Source organism: Daktulosphaira vitifoliae, unplaced genomic scaffold, assembly GCF_025091365.1.
Source record: "Daktulosphaira vitifoliae isolate Bord-2020 unplaced genomic scaffold, ASM2509136v1 Scaffold_1, whole genome shotgun sequence".
NCBI classification, from domain to species: Eukaryota; Metazoa; Arthropoda; class Insecta; order Hemiptera; family Phylloxeridae; genus Daktulosphaira; species Daktulosphaira vitifoliae.
In genome coordinates, this window is record NW_026099572.1 from 11593030 (window position 1) to 11618190 (window position 25161).

General features: G+C 31.2%; 1 protein-coding gene across 2 annotated transcripts in view; it reads right to left on the reverse strand.

The window, feature by feature from the left end:
- The window catches only part of LOC126893570 (uncharacterized), a 53122-nt gene that overhangs the window by 2975 nt on the left and 24986 nt on the right, over positions 1–25161 (reverse strand). The gene's annotated exons all lie outside the window — the stretch shown is intronic.

Below are 25161 nucleotides of genomic sequence, written 5' to 3' on the forward strand. Positions count from 1 at the left end.
AGTATAGATGATATTTGACAGTGATTAAAATCACTATCATAAGAAACGCTTCGATGCAAATCTGTAGATAGTGTTTCATTTAGAGAAATCGGTGGATTATTCCAAAAGCAACATCAATTCTTATTTCTTTGATTATATCCTTATTAGTAGATCTTTGATTTTAAAATATAATATATGAATAAATACTAATTATAATTATTGAATTTAGTATTAAATTGATATTCAATAATTTAATATTGTAATTTAAACGGAGAAATTATAAAAATAATAAACAAATTGTATTTTGCTTTATTTTTATGTGTATAAAAATTTAAAGGGTTTGATACAATAAATTTCAATAAATACTGTTAGTTGCTATAAATAAATGCACTGAACTACAAGGAACTTTCATCAGTAACAAAAATATACCATTCTAAATCAACTTTTCGAGATGTATTCAAATCTGCAATTAGACTTTTTCTATCACTTCTAAGTTTTAATATTATCAAAAATTAGTACTTCCATTTAAAAAATTCGCATCGAAGCTAAAAAATTGGCTATTTAAGCTAACTCAAATTTCAAAATTACTTTTTCGACTTTAAAAAAGTAAAAAAAATTTAATAAGTTTAATTTCTTATGTCTTATGAACTTTATTCTATGTCAATTTAATTATATAGTATTCATGAAAGTCAATATATTCTCCTAATAAGATATTTTAAAATAAAATAAAATACAAAACCTAGAATTTTAATAGAAAAATAGCATATATTTGAATAAGGTAGCCATTTGCGCATAGAAGATAGGTTATCGAGACAAATTTTTTTTTTCATTTTGTAGTACATAAAATAAGCTTTAATTTGATATATGTTTAAAGGACGCAGTATTTCTGGAACATTTTCAAAAATTAAGTTGAAAAAGTTAGTTTTTGTAAAAAAGTTGCTATTTTAAATCCCCCCCCAATGAGCAGGTTAAGTGTTAGATTTTCAAAAAAATGATATCAAATGAAAGGGACATATCTAAAGTTTTAGTATAAAAAAAATTATGTTGATTTGTTGATTTTTGAAAAAGTTATGGAAGTTTTAAGAAAAAAAAGTGAAAAAAATGACAAAATTTACCGATTTTTAAATTTGTAATTTTTTTTGGATATTTCTCCCATTTGCGGGGAACGAGGGAATATTTTTCAATTTTAAAGGGTAATGTCTTTAACAAGATAAGATTTGTGATCTTTTGACGTATTATTGAAAGAAATCGGTCCAGTGAGAGCTGAGAAAAAGTGGCAACAGACAAAAAAAAAAAAAAAAAAAAACACATCATGGTAAAATTAATACTTTCTCAGCTTCGCATCGAAGCTAAAAAATAAGAAAAGAAAAATATTTGCTGGATTATAAGTTATAAAAGATTTCAAAACCTAGTGGGAAAATCTGTACAGCCGTTGAATTTTATTGGATTTTAATTTGTTCATGCCTCTATCCGTACTATGTCATAAAATATTATTCGTAAATTGCGTATATTTTTTCAAAATACTGATCGCTTCATGAGTTGTCATATAGACGTTGGGCTGATAATTTAGTCGAATTAGTATTGTTATATAATATTTTTAGGGAAATTTCTAGAGCTAATAATTGTCAACATAATAATATGGAAATTATTTTCATATTATATTATTTAGTAATTTCAAAAAAAATTACTTACTTTTGGCCAATAAAGAATCCAATGAGAATGATGATCAATTGGAAGGTTATATTGATCATAATTAAGTGCTAATAATGGTCCAGTGATAAATGCAGCAATCACAATTATGTATGTTATAATTACGATATAAATAACTTTTGTATTTCTATTGTAAGATATATTAGGATCAAATTTTCTAATTATGGACCATTTTATGAACGTGTTTTGTATTGATGTAAATGTAAAAGTAATTTTTTTTTTTTGTATTAACAGCATTAATATTATCAATGATTGCACTAATCCTACTATAAAATAAACCAAAAGTTCCAAAACCATATTAACGGTTATGTTAGCCTCAGTTAAAATAATCGTTGATGACCCCAAAGATACCTGAAATACAAATTATAATATTTTAATGATAATTTAGTTGTTATTAAATAACAAGTAATGGACAAAATTTGTCCATTGTATTGTACGATTTTTATTATTAATTCAATAACTGTATAAAAACATATTATGTTTTTATACATTATATAGTTAACGTACACTACTTTAATTCTAATACATATGCTAATACTATTGATGAATAAGTAAATACTAGCAGTGCTATCGATATATTATTTATATGACGATAAATATATATTTAATGTTACTATTTATTTTATTTTTATAAGTGCGATTAATTTATACTATAAGATAATAAGTTTGTTTATTGAAAAATTATATTTAAAAATAAAGCAACATTTTCATTAATTCTACTTACATTTAACTCGACTGAAAATAATTGAATTATCGTAAAAAAAATAAAAAACAAATGCAATCAAAACAGTTGCTTTTAAACTGTGGATTTATATTTATCAACAGATGCTCTAATATCAACCTATTTTTACTTATTTCAAGTTCTTATTTTGAAACATTGGATTATCCTTAAATTGGACATAAATATAGATTTGTAAATTTGTAAATTTTTTTCTTTATAAAAAAAGAAATTAAATATTTTGACTTAATAATATTTAATAGTATTATTTTATTCGTTAAAGTAATACTGCATATGTTTGTTATACTCACTAAAAACCAGTTCAAACTACCAAAATACGCTATGTGCTGAACGAAATCATAATACTGATAATTAGTATTCATTGCAAATGCAGAAGATACAAGTAGTTTATACATCCATCGTTGAGATCCAATAGAATTAATTTGTACAGTATTTGTAAGTACCATGATTCGAATCAAATTGTTATTTTACATAGTCTTAATTACAGTGTAGAATGTCTGTCTAATAAAATAAATGATTAAAATATTAAAAAAGGTTTTTTAAAAGTAGACTAATTCAATTTTTAAGTAATAATAATATTTTTATTCTCGAAATCTTACATTGTTATCAAATAGGAAAATTGAATGTTGACATATTAATTCAGGTTAATTTTTAGCTTCGATGCGAAGCTGAGAAGGAATTGGTTTTACTATGATGTGTTTTTTTTTTTTTTTTTGTGTCTGTTTCCACTTTTCCTCAGCTCTCACCGAACGGATTTCTTTCAATGATACGCCAAAAGATCACAAATCGTATCTAGTCGAAGACATTACCCTTCAAAATTGAAAAAATTTCCCTCGTTCCCCGTAAATGGGGGAAACCTCCAAAAAAATTACAAATTTAAAAATAGCTAATTTTCGAAATTTTTTCAATTTTTTTTACTAAAAATTGTCGTAACTTTTTCAAAAATGAACATATGAATATAATTTTTTTTTATAGATGCTTGATGTCTTTACCTATCATTTGGTATATTTTTTTTGTAAATTTGACCTTTTTTCTGCCCACAGGGGGGAATTTAAAATGACAACTTTTTCACAAAAAATTAACTTTTATACTTAACTTATGAAAATGTTCCGGAAGGTCTGACACTTTTATATATATATTAAATTAAAGATAATGTANTAACTTTTGAAAATGTTCCGGAAGGTCTGACACTTTTATATATATATTAAATTAAAGATAATGTAATGTACTTTAATTTGAAAAAAAAATTTGACCTCTGGACTTGTCTTCATGGTGGAAACGGCTACCAAATGCTATTTTTGTGTGAAAATTTTCAATTTTATTATTTATATTATATTTAACTTTATAATGCTATAACTTATTGAAAAGTTTATGGATCCACACAATTTTTTTATGAGAAATAATATTTTTTAATAAACCCTTTTTCATTCGACATACTTTATCTTAATCGAGATATTAATAAGGAACCAGCAGATCAAGTAGCTTTTGGAATAAAACACCAATTTTTTTAAAATTAAACACTATTTAAAGATTTGCATCGAAGCATTTATTTTTGATAGTGATTTTAATCACTGTCAGATATTATTATACTTGATCCATCTATGCCACGTCACCACTGTGCCTCAAACCCCCTGTGCTGGGTTTTTTATTAAGAATAGTTTAAGTCAAACTAAAAAAGTTATATGTGAAATTATTGATTTAATTAACTATGAATTACTTCTTAAAAAAATTGAAATAGCATTTCTCAGACAAAATTCATTAAAATTATTTAAATCATACCTAACGGATAGAACCTAAGTTATTAATGTTAAAGATTCAATTATATATTTACTACATGGAGTGAATTTTAATGGACTTTTTTAGGTCTCCTATTATTTACATTCAACACAAATAGTATTTTTGATTTTAATTAATGTGTGAATTTTTTTAGATTTGTTGAATAGGTGAGTCTAACTGTATGATGTTAATTAACGCATCTGAAATAATAAATCAACTTAAAGTTTGGTTTGATAACAATTTTGTGGAATTAAATCTAATTAAATCAACATATGTATACTTCATAATTTTTAATAAGAATAATTTTAGTAATACTCCAGTTAATGTCATTTTGGTAATTGCAATTCTATTAATTTCTAATGTGAAGAGATTAAATGTGTGGAGTCTATTTAATACTTAACTATTATTTTTGATTTAAGGTTGATAGCTTATGTTAGATATTTAATGGTTTTAATGGGAAAACCAATTTATAAAGTCAAGTTTTTAAAAAATATATTAAATATATAAACTTTTAGGACATTTTTCATAGCTTTAATTTAATGCTTTATTAATTACGGTGTTATAATTTAGGGCAATGCTGAAAAAGGTAAATTAAAATATGTGAAAGTAACAACAAACTCACTGTTGTGATATATTTGGAATTTGTCTTTTTATTTCAATGTCGAAGATTTGAAAATAACTTTTGTTAAAACCTTAATAGACATGATTTTTTTATATTTGAAATATTATAATTTGAATTTGGATTTTTTTAGTCGTCTCATAGTTATTTTATTTGTTTTAAAAATCGAAGTAAGTTCGTAATTACGTGTCATAAAATGCATCGATGCGTATTTGAAAGAAATAAATAATTTTATTTTTATTAAAACTCACTCTAGTAAGCTTATAAATTAATGTTTTAATTTTCCAATTTTAAAAACCTTAATAATTTTGAAGAATTCCTCCATTTACTGGGTATGAGGGAATTTTTTTATTTTTAATTTTTGAAAGTTATGTATTCAACTATACAGAGTGTTCAGTAAGTCAGGAAACGGGTTTCTATTGTTCTCATTGTTTGTAACAATAGAACAATAGAAACCCGTTTCCTGACTTACTGAACACCCTGTATATGATTGGTAATCTTATGACATATCGTTGAAAAAAATCGGTCCGGAAAAATTAGTGACAAATACAAAAAAAACAATAAACGTTATATTTACAAAGGGTTTATTAAAATAATATTAGATTAACCCTCTAGTAGTCATCACCAGATAATTTAATATCTCAGGTCAATCAAATATGTTTTATTTTTTAAGGGTAAAATGCTACATCATCAGCGTAAAATATAAAGTAATAATAACGTGAAAAATGAATGCTGTGTCAGGATTAAAGAATTACTTACCTCCCCTTTTTCCCGCAGGGGAACCCGCAAGGATTACTAACAACCCCGCGGACCCTAGTTATTTCAGTGGGGGTGGCAACACTTACCACTGCTATTAGCCGGTTATGACTTTGGTTAGTTGGGACCGGTAGGCCTGGGCATACCTGCTTGCTAACAGCGAATAGGCCCCCCTAACCCAGCCATACCAAGTGAAAGGGTTGCTAACTTGTCACAGGGTAGTTAGCCGAAAGGTAAAGTGACCATTGGGATCCTCTATGGCACCTGGCGCACCATAGAGAATACAGCCTTATCACAGTATCGAGCTCTGCTGTGACGGACCTTTATTTCTCGTGGGAACTATATGGATAAAAACATAGAAAAACCACAAAACAACGAACTTGTGACGATCGGGGATCCTACGGACAACCTGTTGGAACAAGATCGTGAACTGGCGACTCTTCGCAGAAGAATCGCCGAACTTGAAGGTCTCAATGCCAACAACGGGACACTTGGTGAACCGTCTACTAGCAAAGAGACAGCAACGTCAGCAAATGTAGACCAGGAATCGCAAGATCAACTGGGAGCAGTAGCTGACAAAATCGAGGGTCTAAAACTTAGACCTGAGAAACTGAGCGGCAGTCAGAGGCGCAAGCTGAAGAGGAGCCGAGTAAACATGGAGGGACAGAAGAACCTACCAAAAGAGGGAGACAAAGGAACCGATGACTTGAAAAAGTCAAAGGGAACCGAAGCTCAAAAACTTGAGGACAAGGGTCAAGAACCTCCATGTAAGAAAACTCATTGGGTACCGACCTACAGGGACGTGGTAAACGATGATAAAAAAGTGCCTCTGGTCCTCGCAGGCTACCCCACTAACAAGTTGACCACAGAGCAGGGGCTACTCATTGAGTCTTGTGTTGGAGACTTGATACTGTCAGGTACTGATGGAACCGACGTACTAAGGTTTGAAGACACCAGACTCACGATGACCCGTTGCGCTGCGCTACAGTGTCGGCGTGATCGAGCTCCACGGGGCTACGAAACGTCGGCACGGGCGCACTANAGGGACGAAGGACGGAGGGGTGTTTACGCGCCACCGGTGGCTAGTGCTGGGGGGCGAGCGGCGACTGCTGCTGCTGCCGTGGCCTTCAGGGGAGCCAGGGAAGGTTGCGAGCAGACCCGAACTCCGGTGCCGTCCGTTGAAAGGGCTACGCAGACGGAAGCTATAGTTAGCGTCGGCGACCTGGGCACTGAGCCAGTCGCGCCGGCTACATCCAGGGTGACTGCGCCAAACATCGACCAGCCAACCATAGCGAAGGCTGTAAAGCGAGCTCGAAAAAGGCGTAGGAAGAGAGGTAACGTGGGAGTGGAACCCGCTACAGTGAAGACAGTGTCTATACCGGTCCCGCCGTGTCAAACTGTGCCAGCGACCTTGGCGCCACAGCCGGTGACATGGTCTGAGGTGGTCAGGCGGAAGACGCCTAACACGACGGAAGACCCTCGCCCGAACCCCAGGCTTCCCGCTATTGCGAGGAGGCCCGTGATCAGGGCGAAGGCACCGAAAACCGAGGCTATTATCATTGGACCTCTCAAAGAGGGCCAACGTTATTCTGACTCGATCAAGAAGGTCATGTCCAACGTGGACCTCCAGAAGCTGGGCGTTGTGGTCTCTGGTACCCGGAGAACTAAGTCAGGAGCGGTACTCCTGGAGGTTCGGGGTACCGGGGCCCAGGCCGACTTGTTAGCCGCTAAGATTAAAGAGGCGTTGGACGGCATGGACGTCCGCGTACATCGCCCATCGATGTCCGTGGCGTTCATGCTGCTCGATGTGGAAGAGTGGATAGTGGAAGAGGACGTCGTAGGGGCGTTGACCACTATCCTCTCAAAAGATGGAGCGACGGCACCCGTCGGTTCGGTCTCAGTCCGACTTCACGGGAGCGGCAAGGGCCGCTTCGCGTGGTGCGAGATTCCCATCAGGGCCTCGCACCCGTTAGTCGGACTGACAAGACTAAGAGTGGGTTGGAGCACGTGCCGGATCCGGGTCCCAAAGGACAAGGGTCCGCGCTGCTACAGGTGCCTCGAAAGGGGTCACGTGCAAACGGCCTGTAGCGGTCCGAACCGGACTGGCGCGTGCTTCACTTGCAAAGGGGAGGGCCACCGGTCAAGGGACTGTCCCAAGAAGGTGGGAGGGCCGGAGACGCCTTTATAAAGTATCTCCTGTCCTCCTCACTCTATTTGTGTGATTTGTGCTTTTGTGAATTATTATGTATGCCAACCCTCGCGAAGTCCTGCCCCCACCATCACGTGGTGCAACCCAGGCAACGGATCCCGCCTTTTGGGATCCGGCTAACGGGGGAGGCCACACCACGTTGTGAATTTTAGACGGCGTGGGCCGCCCTGAAGCAATACCTCGCGGTAGTTCCAGGGCGGTCCATAATATGCCGGATGGTGAAAAAAAAAAAAAAGACTCACTGATGAAAGCCAAGCTCTTACCTACGCTTAGGCAAAGGGTAAGGCAAGCTGTTGCTTCAAAACCGGAAGCCGTGCTGGTAAAGCTCAAGGGTGATCGTTCCTACGCAGAGGTCGCGAGAAAACTCGTGGCCGGCGTGGACATCCAGGCTCTTGGTCTGACGGTTACGGCCTTCAAGAAAACCAGTCATGGTGACATTGAGTTACCGGTACAAAGAGGACAATTGGAACTCGCTGAAGCCGCACGGAGCGCTTTGGGAGATGCTGCGGTGGTGACCACCATCGGAAACCTGTGGAGATTACCATACGGGACATCGCACCGAAGACCACGATGGAAGACATCGGCCAGGCGCTTCGGCAGGCGCCGGGGGCCGAGAACGTAGAGGTAGTCCGTGTGGTCCCTGAATTCGGCGGCAGCCTCACAGCTGTTGCTCGGGTCTCTAGGGCTTTCGGACTACATTTAGACCGAGTAAGACGGGTGCTCGTTGGCCTGGTGCGCTGCCGGGTGAGACTCCGGTTTCGCCTAGAGCGGTGCTTCCGGTGTCATGGATATGGCCACTTCGCTCGGGAATGTTTTTTAGTGTTTATATCTGTTTGTTTATATGTGTTTCGTTTCCCAACCTTAGCAAATTCCTACCCCCACCTCCACGTGGTGCGGCCTGGGCAACGGATCCCACTCTGGGGTCCGGCTAACGGGGGAGGCCACGTCGTGTTGTGACTCAGCTCTTGATTAATTTCGGGCTAAGTCACAACACGGCGGTGTGAGGTCATAGACGGCCAAAAAGAGGTCAAAAATCTGGGAAGAGGAAGGCTGAGGAATCACCAGTGCCACTCGGGAAAGGAGGTAATGCACAGGTAAGGAACAAACGGACACACTTCACTCCTGCCTCGAAAGGGAAGGGAGGAAGTGTGTTACGTAAGGGAAAGGTACCCAGGAAACCGCCACCCTCAATAATGGCCACAGCTGAGGGGAACCTCTCCACGGATCCAAAAGGAAATGAGGAGAGCGATCCCAAGGCACGGTCGCCACCTGCGGACGGCGGTGGGACACCACCCACAGGGGAGGGCTGTGTGACACAGGGACTGTTTCAGACACCTATATCACACCCAGTACAGCGTGCTTTCTTAAGCGTCAACATCAGTTTTTCAGAATGGCTGACAATAGAATTTAATTCACGCAAATAAACCTGCATCACAATAAAGGGGCCAGCAGTGTATTACTAAGGACCCTAACTGAGAGGTATATAATACCCTTACAAATAGCACNAGGCATACAACACCCTTACAAATAGCACTTATTCAGGAACCATGGATAAATGGGGACCAGATTAAGGGGCTAAATCTAAGGGATTTTAAACTGTTTCATAAACAAGCAGATAAACCAAGAACTTGCATTTTGGTTAATAATAAAGTTAAAGCCAGCCTGATACTTAATCTATCAAGTGCAGACTTGACTATTATTAGAGTAACACTAAATGATGGTAAAAATATTATAGTAGCTTCAGGATACTTACCATATGAGGTCACAGACCCAGGTAGGGACCTAACTATGCTCTTTAATTATTGCAAAAATGAAAAATTAGAACTAATCCTAGGTATGGATGCTAATGCACACTTGACTATTTGGGGGAGCAGTAACATCAACCAAAGAGGAGAGGTTATAATGGATCTATTGCTGACTACAGACCTAAGTATACTGAACAGAGGTAGTGAACCTACTTTTGTTATCAGGAACAGGCAGGAAGTCATTGATCTGACAGTTTGTTCAAAAGGGTTACTTCAAAAGATAAAAGGGTGGAAAGTGTCCTCCGAACCTTCTCTTTCTGATCATAGGCACTTACGATTCACTTTTGAAATTAACAAAGTTGACACGGAGTACTATAGGAATCCGAAAAGAACAAACTGGGACAATTACAGGGCAGATCTCTCTCGTGTCCTGATTAACCTTCAGTTTAGATTGGGATCGAGACAGAGTACTGAAAGGGCTGTAAATATGCTACAGGACTCCATTGTCTCAGCTTACAAAGAAATCTGTCCTTTAATAGAAAGGAAAGGTACAGGGCAGGGTGTAGCTTGGTGGAATGCTAACCTGTCTAAATTAAGAAAGAGTTCACGTAAACTCTTAAATAAAGCAATAAAATCAGGTTTGGAACAACTTTGAGAATCCTATAAGAACGCCCAAAGGAACTACAAATCTGTTAAGTTAAGTGTAAAAGTAAATTTTTTGTGAAAAAGTTATCATTATAAATCCCCCCCTGTGGGCAGATAAAGGGTCAGATTTACAAAAAAAAAAAATACCAAATGATAAGTAAAGATATCATTCATCTATATAAAAAAAATTGAAAACATTTCGAAATAAGCGATTTTTAAATTTGTCATTTTTTTGGAGGTTTCCCCCATTTACGGGGAATGAGGGAGTTTTTTTCAATTTTTGAGGGTAATGTCTTCGACTAGATACAATTTGTGATCTTTTGACCTATCGTTGAAAGAAATCGGTTCGATGAGAGCTGAGAAAAAGTGGTAACAGACACAAAAAAAAACACATCATAGTAAAACCAATACCTTCTCAGCTTCGCATCGAAGATAATAGAACTTTTTTAACTAGAAATACTCCAGATTTGAACATATGTTAAATTATATTTTATACTATCGACCCTTAAACTTAAACAAGAATGTTATTTTGTTGTAAAAAATTATCATTTTTTGTGTTATAATTTTTTATTTAAATTTTTTTTTCAACTAATTTGTTTCTATTTTAGGTTAAAAGTTGTAGTCCTATTGTAGAGAAGGGCAATTACATCATTATACACTCTGTTACAAAAAATTATAAAAATGATTTAAGTCTTAGTTATAAATATAATTCAGTAAGATTTTTGCAACTTTTTATGTTAATCAGATATGTATATTGACATGAGGGAACTGCCCAATTGAAAAAAATATTCTAACTGCTATTAGTTCATGAAATATTGAGATTATTTATTGTTTTCTTTTAGTTCAATGGTTTTCTTAATGTATCGATCATAAAAAAATGTTTATCCCTTACATCTTATAATGGTGTCAACTGTAATGTCTCGATTGACAACATTTATAATTAACTAGCTCATTTAATAGATAATGATTTAATTAAGGAAATGACTATTTGATAATAAATTTTGTTTAATTTTAAAAAATTGGTGGATTATTCCAAAAGCTTCATAAACTGCTAGTTCCTAATTAATATCCTGATTAAGATAAAGTATGTCGAATGAAAAAGGGATTATTAAAAAATAGTATTTCCCATAAAAAAATTATATTGATCAATACACTTTTCAATAAGTTATAGCATTATAAAGTTAAAAATATAAAAAATAAAATTGAGAATTTTCACACAATAACAGCATTTGGTAGCCATTTTCACCATGAAGACAAAATAAAGTCCGAAATTTTTTTTTTTGCATAATAAAGTACATTACATTAGCTTTAATTTAAGATATATATAAAAGTGTCAGACCTTCCGGAACACTTTCAAAAGTTAAGTTGAAAAAATTAATTTTTTGTAAAAAAGTTGTCATTTTAAATCCCCTCCTGTGGGCAGGTAAAAAGTCAGATTTATAAAAAAAATATACCAAATGATAGGTAATGACATCATGCATCTATAAAAAAAAATTATATTGATATGTTTATTTTTAAAAAAGTTACAGCAGTTTTTAGTAAAAAAAATTGAAAAAATGTCGAAAATAACCGTATATTTTTAATTGTTTTTTTTTAGTTCAGCGCATGAAATAATGGTTTCAAAATAAAATTGTAAAAACAAAAGTTGTTTAAAATAATATTTTACACAAATTATATTTTGAACAATTTTTTGATTTACTTATTATTTATGTATAAAAAGTCAATATTTAAATAATTTTATTGTTAAAAACTCACAAAATAAAGTAAATATTGGTTGTAGTTTTTCAACTCGTGGTAATTTTCATAATTTATCATAACATCAATATATTATCTTGAATAAACTTTTATCAAACCATCAAGTCACAATTTATTACAAGAATGACTAAAAAGACGATATAGTCTTTATCAAAACCCATTACTAATATTTGTCCTAACTATACATTTTTCATGTTATTTTATTCATTAGTTCTATTGCGCCCGTATGATCATTTTTAGATCGTATACATTTTAATGTTTACAATAATTTTGATATTTTAACATTTTTTTAATACATATTAAAAAAGCTTCACGGATAACTTTACGAAAAAATACATTTATATTTTTGATTGGTTTCCTGTTAAACCAAATTATTGGTAGTAAATTACCATCAATAAGACAAGTACTATCGGTTTTTTTTTTAATATTCGTCATGTTAACCTGAACATACTTGAAAGCTCTAAACTGACAACAAAAGAGGTAAGTATTTTTTTGGAAAAAAGTGCGTATACCTAACAGTGCTAAACAGTATTGCATAAAAAAACATCAAAAATATTAGAACAAATGGAGAAATTTATAAAAACTGCAATACAGAAAATCTGACACTCAAGCAAAAAAAAATTAAGAATTTAGTTCAAAATTAAATGATTTGTTTGACATTGCTCAAGTTGATGCTTTTAATTTAATGTCATTAGAAGAAGATAGAGATTTTTTATTAATGCAAAGACAAAAAGGACTTCCTGGTTTTATGTTAGGAGTTGATTTGAATATTGCACAAAAAGAAAAAATAGCCAATAAAATATTAAAGATGTCCAATAAAAGACGTAAAAAAAGTTGTGACGAGATACAGTCATTGAGTAAGTTTAATTAAGTATGCATTTTAGCTGCGAAAGTAGAAATGTGCTTATTATCAGAGTTTGACGTTGCTGAAGATGATTTTAACAAGCCTGGACCGTCTAAAATGTATGTTAAACAACCAACTAGAGGATGTATTGATTTTATTACGCTAAAACTTGCAGCTGCACTCGATAAATGCAAAATTAGTGATAGAGATGCAGTTCATATATTAATTTCAACAGCAGAGGCATTAGATGAGGACGTTGAAAAATTAATTATAAATAGATCTTCAAATCGAAATTCACGCATACGTTTTCATAAAGAATGCGCTGAAAAAACCTGTAATAATTATTTGGTAACTATTAATGATTCAGTTGCCATTTATTGGGATGGTAAACTTTTAACTTCATTAATAGGACATAAAAGTGTTGATCGACTTCCCATTATTGCTTTATGTAATGATGACACTCAATTACTAGGAGTTCTAGCAATTGATACGAGAACAGTGGTTCATCAGGCTGATGCTATTTTTCATATACTTATTGATTGGTGTTTTACAGAAAATTTACAGGCTTTTTGCTGTGATACTATGACTTCAAATATGGGTAGATTGAAAGGTACCTGCGTGTTATTAGGAAATTACTTAGAACGTAATATTTTGTACTTAACATGTCGACACCACATATTCGAGCTAGTATTAAAATATGTTTTTGAAGTTAAATTATGTCTAACATCTAGTCCTGATATACCAATATTTAAATGGTTTCAAAAGAATTTGGAAAATATAAATACTAACAAATTTGAGCCAGGTATAATGAACGACATTGTAAAAAAAAAACATTAAATGATGTATGTAGTGATGTAACTATCTTCGCAAATAACTATTTGCTTATCGAAAAACTCAGAGAGGATTACAGAGAGTTTTTAGAACTAACAATTAAATTTCTTGGTGGAGTTCCCTTAGGGGGAGTTTCCTTTAGAGTTCCGGGAGCTATCCATCATCCTAGATAGATGTCAAAAGCTTTAAATTGCTTAAAAATATTTATATTTCGACACCAATTAAATTTAACCCAAAAAGAAGCTATGTCAAGAGCTAGTATTTGTATATTTATTATTAGATTATACGTAAGAGCTTAGTTTAGTGCATCACTTGCTTCTAATGCACCAAACCAAGATTTAAATTTTTTAAAAGACTTGGTAATTTATCAGTCAGTAGATAAAAATATATCAGAAGTTACAGTTAAAAAAATGTGTGGTCATTTATGGTATCTATCGTCAGAGAATACGGTATTAATACTTTTTAATTATAATGTTCCATTTGATACAAAGAGAAAAATTATAGCTGCTCTAAAAATCTATACAGATGATGATGTACCAAAAAAATATTTATTGAATACAAAAGAAGCTACTGGAATATTAAATCTTGAAGATTTTATTTGTGGAAAATCAATGCAATTTTTCAAACGTTGTAATATAGATACTAGTTTTTTCATCATTGACCCATCATTATGGAGCACTGATAAAAATTTCAAGATATCAATAGAATTTATTAAAAGCATTAATGTAGTAAATGATATAGCTGAAAGGGGTGGTAAACTAATGGAGGAGTTTAATACGAAAATAACAAACGATGAAAAACAAAAACAATATTTGCTTCAAGTAGCAAATGAATACCGCAGTAAATATCCAAATTTCAAATAGAGTACTCTTTTAGATAATTTGTTGAATGATTAATTTTTAGTTTTCATGTTTGATGTATCTTAGTAAATTTTTTTTCGTATTATAGAATTAACACTGAATTCACTTTATTTTGTGAGTTTTTAACAACAAAATTGTATATATTGACTTTTTATACATAAACAATATGTAAATCAAAAAATTGTTCAAAATATAATTTGTGTAAAATATTATCTTAAACAACTTTTGTTTTTACAATTTTGTTGTGAATACATTATTTCACGTGCTGAACTAAAAAAACAATGAAAAATATACGGTTATCCAAAATTTTGGAGTTTTCAAACTTTAGGCCATTTGTGGCACGGGTTAATCTTTTCTGATTTACCTGAAACATTGCGTACCTCATTTTTATAAGTATTGGAACTAATTTTAATTGTATAATTTTAGAAAAGTTAAGTTTTTAAAATGATCCCTATTCACTAAAACTACCCTATTGTATTACATAACCTATAGCAAAAATATTATTGGCCTTCTCTTTTGAAAGACACGCAGCCTACATTAAAATATGCCATTCGTGTCAAATCAATAAAAGGGCCACAGGGAAACCCACAGGATTACTATAGGCTATCCCAGTTATAGATGGAATTCCGTTGTTTAGGAGAACTATTGACTTTCTCAGCCCATTATGCCATAGTAATGGAAAGATACACATAATAGTAGTAGTTTTCAATACAACCAAATACATTTTCACCAAAGCAATACGCTTTGTAGATGGCTAATCTATCAAAAAATTCCTTTTCGAGTTAATCTTCAAATGAGGCTGTCCTTGATCTATAACAAGTAACCGAGGAACCCACTTCAAAACCAAGGAACTGGTACAAATTTATGACAACTTAGGCATCAAACAGAAGTTCAGTTGAGCCTACTCACCTAAATTCCAAGGATTAGTTGGTTACACTACGTACCAGCTATCACATTTAGCTACAACACTACTCCGCAGTCCACAACTGGGTTATCGCCATCTTATATAATGCATGGATTTTATGCTGAACAGCTTAAAGACAACAAAATAATCTCTCAGCCTCTGTCATATGATCTAAAAAAAGCGCTGGAATACTTACATAATATTAGAATAAAACTACCAGACGTAATAGCAAAAGCTCAAAAAACGTAGAAAGTCAATTACGATTTATCGCATAAACACTTATACCATACATATTAGATGACTAAAACCGTAGTACGGCAGAAACAATGATTACAAGAGCCACAGCGTTGAGACTATTGTACTAGGTCATAACAATGATAGCATTTACACAACTAATACAAGCAGAAGAAATAAAAATCCCGACGTTTATATTTACAAAACTACGTCAAATATGATTTATCATTGGACAATCGTATTGAACAGCAATACGAAGTCAACAAAATGTTTCATAATAAAACTCCAAGCCCTACAAAGTATCATGCCATCAAACAAGCTTCATTTCAAACAAATCCCCCCTGAAAACAAAGCAGCGATCAAATACATTCTAGACAGCCTGATCATTGATCAAAACATCAAGGACTACAAAAGAAAAACAGAAAGAATAATATCGCTCCTCCCAAAATCATTCACTGATAAAAGCAGGAGAGACCTAATTAACTTTGTTGGATATGGCACTAAATATTTGTTTGACACAGCTTCATCTGAAGATGTTGACGTGCTAACACAAACCTTAAAGCACACAAAAGATACTACGGATGAAATAACCCACAAAAACAACAATTAACAATCGTGAAACATTTAAATAACCGAATAGCCAACAACTCAATCAAAATAGATGAGTTTATCGACGAGCTAAGTAAGGGAAAACTTGATTACAATTCTATAAACTTTGCTATTGAAATACTATCAGACCTCATGGTATCGAGCGTTTTCGTCATGGAAATAGAAGAACTTGTCAGAAGAACAATGTACGTAATAGACCAGATGGACTTAGAACTAAGCTTCATAGATGAAGCCTTTAACATGTCATTACATGGAAAACTTACACCAAACTTGGTCAGTATGGAATTAGTGTTTCAAACGCTACAACGAATAGAAACTAAAACAAACACAAAAATGCTAGTTCCTGTGGTCCTTGAAATCCTCCACATATTCTATCAGATCACCACAGTCAACTGTTTTGCCGATTTAGAAAACATAAAAATCGCGCTTCAAATACCTATTGCGAATAATTACGGCAACTTTGATATATATTCTATACATTCACTACCAATATATATATCAGATTTAAAAAAATAGATTAAATATGATACAAACGATAACCTCATAGTGGTACCAGATGAGAGGTCCCAATACACGCTAATATCTGCAATACTACTAAACTCGTGTGAAAGAAATGTAATAAACATTTACAACTAATTAACCTATATTAAAGCGGAATCCATCATGTGATATATATATATTATCCTGTTATGATGCTTGAACCATATATTTAATTTAGAGCATTTTGATATGTAGTTTTATTTATCGGTTGATTTTATTTTTATTTTTGTCTGTTCATAAAAACTTGTAACATTTAATAAATTTTAATAATTGTACTAAATCATAAATCTTATTTATATACTATCCCCCTAGGATAAGGTACCAAAATCCCTGATGCTCCGGCTATGCCTCGACCCAGGGTGGACCATCCTCGGGGTCTTTGTAAACATAGCTTATAAATTACAAAAAACTAGTGATTCATTTTTAAATATTATAGACTACACACAAATAAACTACACACTAACACACACAAATAAAGTTAAAAATTAATATATTATAAAATACAATTATTCAATTTTGTAGTTGAAACCTATAATCATATCAAACATAATTCGATAATAAATACTTTAATAATATTAAAAATAAATTATTTTAATTGTCTATATGGAGAATGTGGTCTAAATAACTTTTTAATTGATAAAGTAGAACTTTTTTATAATAAAAATTGATCACTGTCAATTTTTATTGATGGCTCATTAATTAAGTAAAATTAAAACTATATTAAAAAATATTATTAATTTAAAAAAACTAAAAAATATTAAACTCAAAGCCACAAAAAATTTATGAAAAGTCGCGGATACGTATTAGTAACATTGTTTCCGAAATACGTATCCGCGACTTTTCATTAATTTTTTGTGGCTTTGAGTTTAATATTTTTTTAAATTAATAAAATTTTTTAATATAGTTATAATTTTACTTAGATTTTTTTTCAATTTTTAAGGGTAATATCTTTAATAGATAATAGTTGTGATCATTTGATATATCGTTAAAAAAAGTTGGTCAAGTGAGAGCTGAGAAAATAAATGAGAGTTATAAAAAAAAAATCACAAAGTAAAAAAACTTTAATATCAGTAAGAAATTTTTTCAAACAAGGAGAGACTATAGTGATGGAATCCTTGATATTCATTAAAGTTATTGAATCTCAATGAGATAAAAATCGAATGAGTTAAAATTTTTTTTCTAACTTGTCAACTATGTAAGGTATTTTAAAATAAAATAAAATACAAAATCGAAAATTTTAACACAAAAATAGCATACGTAAGTAGCCATTTTCACCATGAAGACAAAATAAAGTTCGTTTTATAAGCTTTAAATTTAATATATATATATATATATATATATGTATGTATTATAGACAATAAAAATAACAGCTACAGGAAATTCATTTAACTTCAGTACAATTAATTATATGTATTAAATTATATTGCATATATTAATTTTATTCTTCCTTATTAATTTTTTTTTTTATTTTTTATTCATACGCATCAAAAACCAGTTCAAGTTACCGATATACGCGATATAATGGAACCAGATGTTATATGGATGATTTTCCTTTATGACAAAAAAAAAAAATAAAAAACAGATAATAAATCCAACAATAATTATTGCCATAAATAGCTTTTTTGCTCTGATTTTTCTTTATTTTTATTTATATCAGCTTACAATTACAGTTACGTGAAGTATTGCTTATGGACAGATTTTATATGATACTTGTCTTATATATATATATATATATATATATATATATAATTATATATTTAGTTTAAATCATTAGCAAATTACAATTCATATAGTCCATAAACCTTTTTGTAATTTTGTAAAGTTTAATATTTTTAAAATTCTAAAATATTATTTAAGAAATTCTTTATTAATATAGATATCTAATAAAAAGTGTTACACAGAATGTATTATAAAATATGTACCTACTCTTGAAGTCTTCAAGAAAAAGTTTTGCTAGCTTTTTAAAAATGTATGTAATGCATCAAACATCTAATTCCTCTTGAATTTTCAGACTTATAATGATTGATTTCTAATGTAAGCAACAATATGTAAATTTGCCGCCTACATCATTCCATTAACCGTTTAATGTTTTAAATTAAGTAACAACCAATATTTCAGAATAATAGATACGCTCCAAAATTCATAATTATATTATTATGTTTCTGTGATTATAGATTCATAAAAACATAATTATTTTTTTATTTAAGTGTTGTAGAACTGTGGGTATTAAAATATTAATTATACACTATACATAGGTTAGGAGCATATTGGTGTGAAACCTATATTTATACGACCAAAACAACCATCTTAATGTAATTATTTATTCACATTTTTGTTTTTAATAATCTTATATTATTTCCTATTATTTTAAAAATTTAATTTCTAACCTCTTTAATTTTGATTGAACTTATATAATAATAATATACATATTATTTTTTTTTATTAATATATACACAATCTGTTCCAAACTGGTACAATAAAGAACATTAGTTAAAATAATAATATAACATGGATATTTTACAAATGAAGCTTTTCATGACACTCTTAAGTAATTATTTGTTTTTTTTTTTATTTATAAAATAATAAAATTTACAATCTGTACATAAAAAAGATACAATAAGCAAATAGGTGAACAATAGAATATAACACATTTGACTTAAAAACGGGAAAAAGGGAAGCTATCCAGTGATGGGACCCTTTTGACTTGAATTGGTTATTTATACTATTCAAAATATTAATTTAAAAGGTCACGGCACCAGCGTCTTTTTAGACGGCGAGGAGGGTTGTCCGGAATTGTAACTGTATGTTGGTTAGCAATTAATGGATTTGGATGTAGAAGTAATTTGGAATGAAACTTTTTGTAGTATAATTTAACTAAAATATCGACTGGTTCAATGTATAAATCTTTATCTAGGGTAAGATTGGAGACATACCAAGGAGCGGACGTGATTGTACGAAGAGAAATTGCTTGGAAGGCTTCAATTGTTTTAAACTGCGATGTTTTGGTACAACCCCATATTTGGGCTCCGTTAGACCAAATTGGTCTTAACATTGACTTATAAATGATTATTTTGTTATGTGCAGGAAGTTTTGATTTTAATACAGGACGTAATAAGTGGAATCTAATGTTTAATAGTTTTCTTTTGGATTTGAGATGAGGACCCCAGGTTAATCTTTTATCAAGTGTAATACAAAGATATTTGACTTGAGTCGAAGAAGGGATAGGAACTCCTTGGAAGAAGAGAACAGGCATATTTTTTTTATTTACAGTGAAAGGAACATTTACTGATTTGTCTACATTGATTTTAATTTTCCAATTTGTGGACCATTTATCTATAAAGTCGAGGTGGAGTTGAAGAGCATTATAAGCTGCGATTGGGTCTTTATTGGAAAATAAAATGGCTGTGTCATCAGCGTAGGTAGCCAAGGAAGTGTTTTGAGTTTGGGGAATGTCTGAAGTGAAAATATTGTATAAATCGGGGGAAAGGTCACTACCTTGTGGAACTCCTGCTAGGATGGGAAAAAGAGAGGAATAAGAATTACCATAACGAACTTTAAAGGGTCTGTTTTANCCATAACGAACTTTAAAGGTTCTGTTTTCTAGGTACGAGCGAATAAGAAGGTATAGGGGAGCAGGGAGGAATGATTTAATTTTATAGAGTAGGCCAGGATGCCAAACCCTATCAAAGGCCTGAGCCACATCGAGAATGACTCCCGGACAATATTCTTTATTTTCAAAGGATGATGATATTAAATCGACTAACCTGTGTATTTGTTGTATAGTGGAATAAGTTAATAAGNGTTGGGTATTACTTTATGAGATTCTAAGATTGGTCTTAATCTTTTCAAAATGATTTTCTCAAATAGCTTACCAAGCACTGGAAACAGACTAATTGGTCTATATGAGGTTGCTATATTGGGGGGTTTGCTCGGTTTGAGAATAAGAATAATAATGAACTGTTTCCAAATGGTAGGGAAATACGAGAATCTTAACATGGAGTTAAATATGAAAGTTATTAAAATAATTGTTTCTTTAGGGAGATGTTTTAAAATCTTATTTGTTATCAAGTCATGTCCAGGTGATTTATTGGACTTTAATTTTTGAATCACATTTACAATTTTATTTAAAGAGACATGTTTAGTAGGGAGAGATATAGGTAGTGGAGAATCTAAAAAATTATTTATTTTGATTAATTGAGAATTGCTAGGAATAATATCAAGGTGAGGTGTGAAAATATTCGAAAGGTGTTCTCCAAAAAGATTAGATTTGTCAAGATCAGATAAGGCAAGCGAACCATCTATTTTTTTAAAAGGACAGGAAAAATCTTTCAGTTTATGCATATTTTTAGTGGTTTTCCATAATGAACCGTCCTGAGAATTGAGGGATTTGAATTTCGTGTCAAAGAGGTTGTTTTTTTTTTTGAATTATTTTTTTTAAGGAATTAGATAGATTATTGAAAGTAGACTTGTCTGAGGGAAGTCTAGTTCTTTGCCAACGGTCGCGGGCCCTACGTTTTTCAGCAATTAGTATTTTTATATTGGAAGGTAAAAGAAAAGATTTTAATTTTGAATAGGAATTTTGAGTAGAATCATAAGAACATTCATGTACAGCTGATTGAATTGAGCTGACTAATTGTTGGGCTGCGGAGTCAATTTCTTTGCAAGACTTTAGAGGGATATTTAAGATTGTACTATTTTCTAAGGTCGAGGAAAATTTATTCCAATTTACAGGTCCTTTGGAAAGGGAGGGACGAGGAGGAGCTTGTGTTGGAAATTCTTCAATCTTTAACAAAACGGATGAAAATCTTATCACGCGTTACTCGTTATATATTTTGATTCACTATTTTTATATTTTTTTGCTTTTTTATAAGTAAAACAGTCACGTTTCCAATAACCTTCACGTTTACAGAAGTTATACTTTCCAGGTTTTTATTTTTGTTAAAATTCTCACGATTTCTAATATACGAAAATTGTTTTTTCTATACTCTTTATACTACAAGTGTACAATTTTCAGTTGATTCATTCTGAGAACTAATTCCTTGCATTAATCTAGCTTCTTCTATCATGAATAATGATGTCAAATTCTCAAATGTTTTGTTTGCATCTAGCATTGAATCCCATGTGCTGTAAAAATGTTATACGTAATTTCGTCATTAGCATTGACTCAAATATTCGTTTACCTGACTGTCTTAATTGTATGCTCAAATTTTTAAATTTTTTTCGATGCGAAGCTGACAAGGTATTGGTTTTACTAAGATGTGTTTATTATTTTTTTTTTTTTTGTGTCTGTTACCAATTTTTCTCAGCTCTCACCGAACGGATTTCTTTCAACGATACATCAAAAGATCACAAATCGTATCTAGTCGAAGACATTACCCTTAAAAATTGAAAAAAAATCCCTCGTTCCCCGTAAATGGCGGAAACTTCCAACAAAATTACAAATTTAAAAATCGCTAATTTTCGAAATTTTTTCAATTTTTTTTACTTAAAATTGCCATAACTTTTTTAACAATAACGAAATCAATATAATTTTTTTATAGATGCATGATGTATTTACCTATCATTTGGTATATTTTTTTATAAATTTGACCCTTTATCTGCCCACAGGGGGGGTTTTTAAATGATAACTTTTTCAACTTAACTTTTGAAAATGTTCAGGAAGGTCTGACACTTTTATATATATATTAAATAAAAGCTAATGTAATGTTCTTTAATTTGAAAAAAAAAATTTGACCTCTGGACTTGTCTTGATGGTGAAAACGCCTACCCAATGCTTTTTTTGTGTGAAAATTCTCGATTTTATAATTTACATTTTTTACTTTAAAGTGCTATAACTTTTTGAAAAATATATGGATCAACACAGTTTTTTTATGAGATATAATATTTTTATATAATCCCTTTTTCATTCAGGATATTAATAAAGAAATAGTAGATCATGTAGCTTTTGGAATAATACACCAATTTTTTTAAATTAAACACTATCTAAAGATTTGCATCGAAGCGTTTTTTTTTTTTATAGTGATTTTAATCACTGTCAGATATCATTATACTTGATCCAACTATGCCACGTCACCACCACTGTGCCGCGACCCCCCTGTGCTGTGTTTTTAGTTTTATAGTATATGACATAAGCTTTAATTTATATATATGTTTAAAGGACGCAGTAGTTCCAGAACATTTTCAAAAATAAGTTTAATAAGTTAGTTTTTATAAAAAATTTGCTATTTAAATCCCCCCCATGAGCAGGTTAAGTGTTAGATTTTCAAAAAAATGATATCAAAAGGAAAATATTTAAGGTTTTAATATAAAAAAATTAGGTTGATTTGATAATTTTTGAAAAAATTATGGTAGTTTTAAAAAATGAAAATAATGACAAAATTTACCGATTTTAAAAAATTGTAATTTTTTTGGAAATTTTTCCCATTTACGAGGAATTTTTTTTTCAATTTTTAAGTATAATGTCTTTATTTAGACACGATTTGTGATCTTTTAACGAATCGTTAAAACACACAACAAAATATAATAAACACATCGTGGTAAAATTAATACCTTCTCAGCTTTCGATTCGAAGCTAAAATATGAAAGGGATGAAATTGGGTAAAATGATAAAATAATATAAATAAAAAAAGAGATTTTAGAAAGGCGAGTAAACGGAGGATGAACTTATAAGGGCAACGGTCAAATAAATAAAGTAAACATAAACGTTTATGACAAAATAGTAGATTGATCTCGGGAATTAAACAATATTGAATACATAATGTGAATTATCCCTGCAAAGTTCTATTATTTATCTGAATGGTTTATCACGCAATAGATTTGTTTGTGATTTGAAAATATGAATAAAACTTGCATTTACCTTATATCCTATGTCTTATGTCCTATATTCAAAATATCCCTAAATAATCCAACGTTGATTCTATATTTCACACAAAGCGTTGTACAGTTAGTTCTAACTATTTAGAAAAACTATTTAATTTTAAATAATACGATCTCGTCACTCAAAATCAATCACTGATTTTTACGTGTAAAAGATACTAATCACTCTATATTTTTATTATAAATGTAACTTTATTAATTAATAATGTATCTTTATTTCATTTTTGTTGAATAAATATATTTTTGAAAGAGTAAATTTTATTGAGAGATCGACAACAATATATTTTAACGCTTCATTTGGTCTGGCCAAAAAAGATTCAAAAATATTTATTTCTATGTAAACATTTTATTAAAGCAGTATTGTAGTACCCCAATGTGTCCCAACGTTGACGTCTTGAAAGGTCTCGGTACAAAATCATCAAGACAAAAGTTAAACTCTAATACAAATGCTCTAAAAATTCTATGTGCTATCTAACAGCGCAATGTTGTTTATAACAAAGAAATTCAGATTTAAGACTAGTTACTTAGTATGAAAAGCTCACGATTAATATTTACCGTTAAATGAATATATAAATTTAGATTGGGTTTATTATAAAAATAAAATAATTTTAAAACGACTAAGGTTTAAGATGTTAATTGACATTTATTTTCGTGATGAGAAAAATAAAATAGTATTATTTAATGAACAAGTAATCTTAAAATAAAAGATTCACCAAAACAAAATTCACTTTAAAATTACTATAAATTCTGTTTAGTTTGAAAATAACTGATTTTAAATGGTTTTTCTAGTCAGAGGAGAGTAGTATCAGGAGATCGCTCTCTTGCCTGATTTTGGGAGCTGGAGATCTTAATAATTTGTTAAATGTGATTGACTGGGCTTAATATAGAATCTATATATAGGCGTTACTTTACCATAATAAGATTTTATTCCTTAGTTAACTGGTTATATTGTGTTTTAAAGAAGGGAACTCTGTTTTGGTGATCTTGTAAATTAATACTACGTGACATTCATGTACAAATGACAACACCATATTATATGCTAACATTATAAGTTTTAAAATAATGACAAAATAATATAAAAAACCAAACAAAAAAATTATTTATATTTGCATCATTTTAATCATCTATATTAACCAAATGAAAGGTAAAGACATCATGCATTTTAAATTCCTCATCTCATGTAACCTCATTTAAATTATCTCATGTATCATTAAAATAAAAATTATGTTGATTTGGTCATTTTTAAAAAAAGTTATGGCAGTTTAAAGTAAAAAATAATGAAAAAATGTCGAAAATTAGCGAATTGTAAATTTGTAATTTTTTTGGAAATTTCCACCATTTATGTGGAACGAGGAAAATTTTTCTATTTTTAAGGTTAACGTCTTCGACTAGATAAGATTTATGATCTTTTGACGTATCGTTGAAAGAAAGCGGTTCGATGAGAATTGAGGAAATCGAAGCTAATAAAAATTGCTTTATTTATTCATAGAAATTTTACAACGCTTATATGAATTTTTGAATCATCAACTA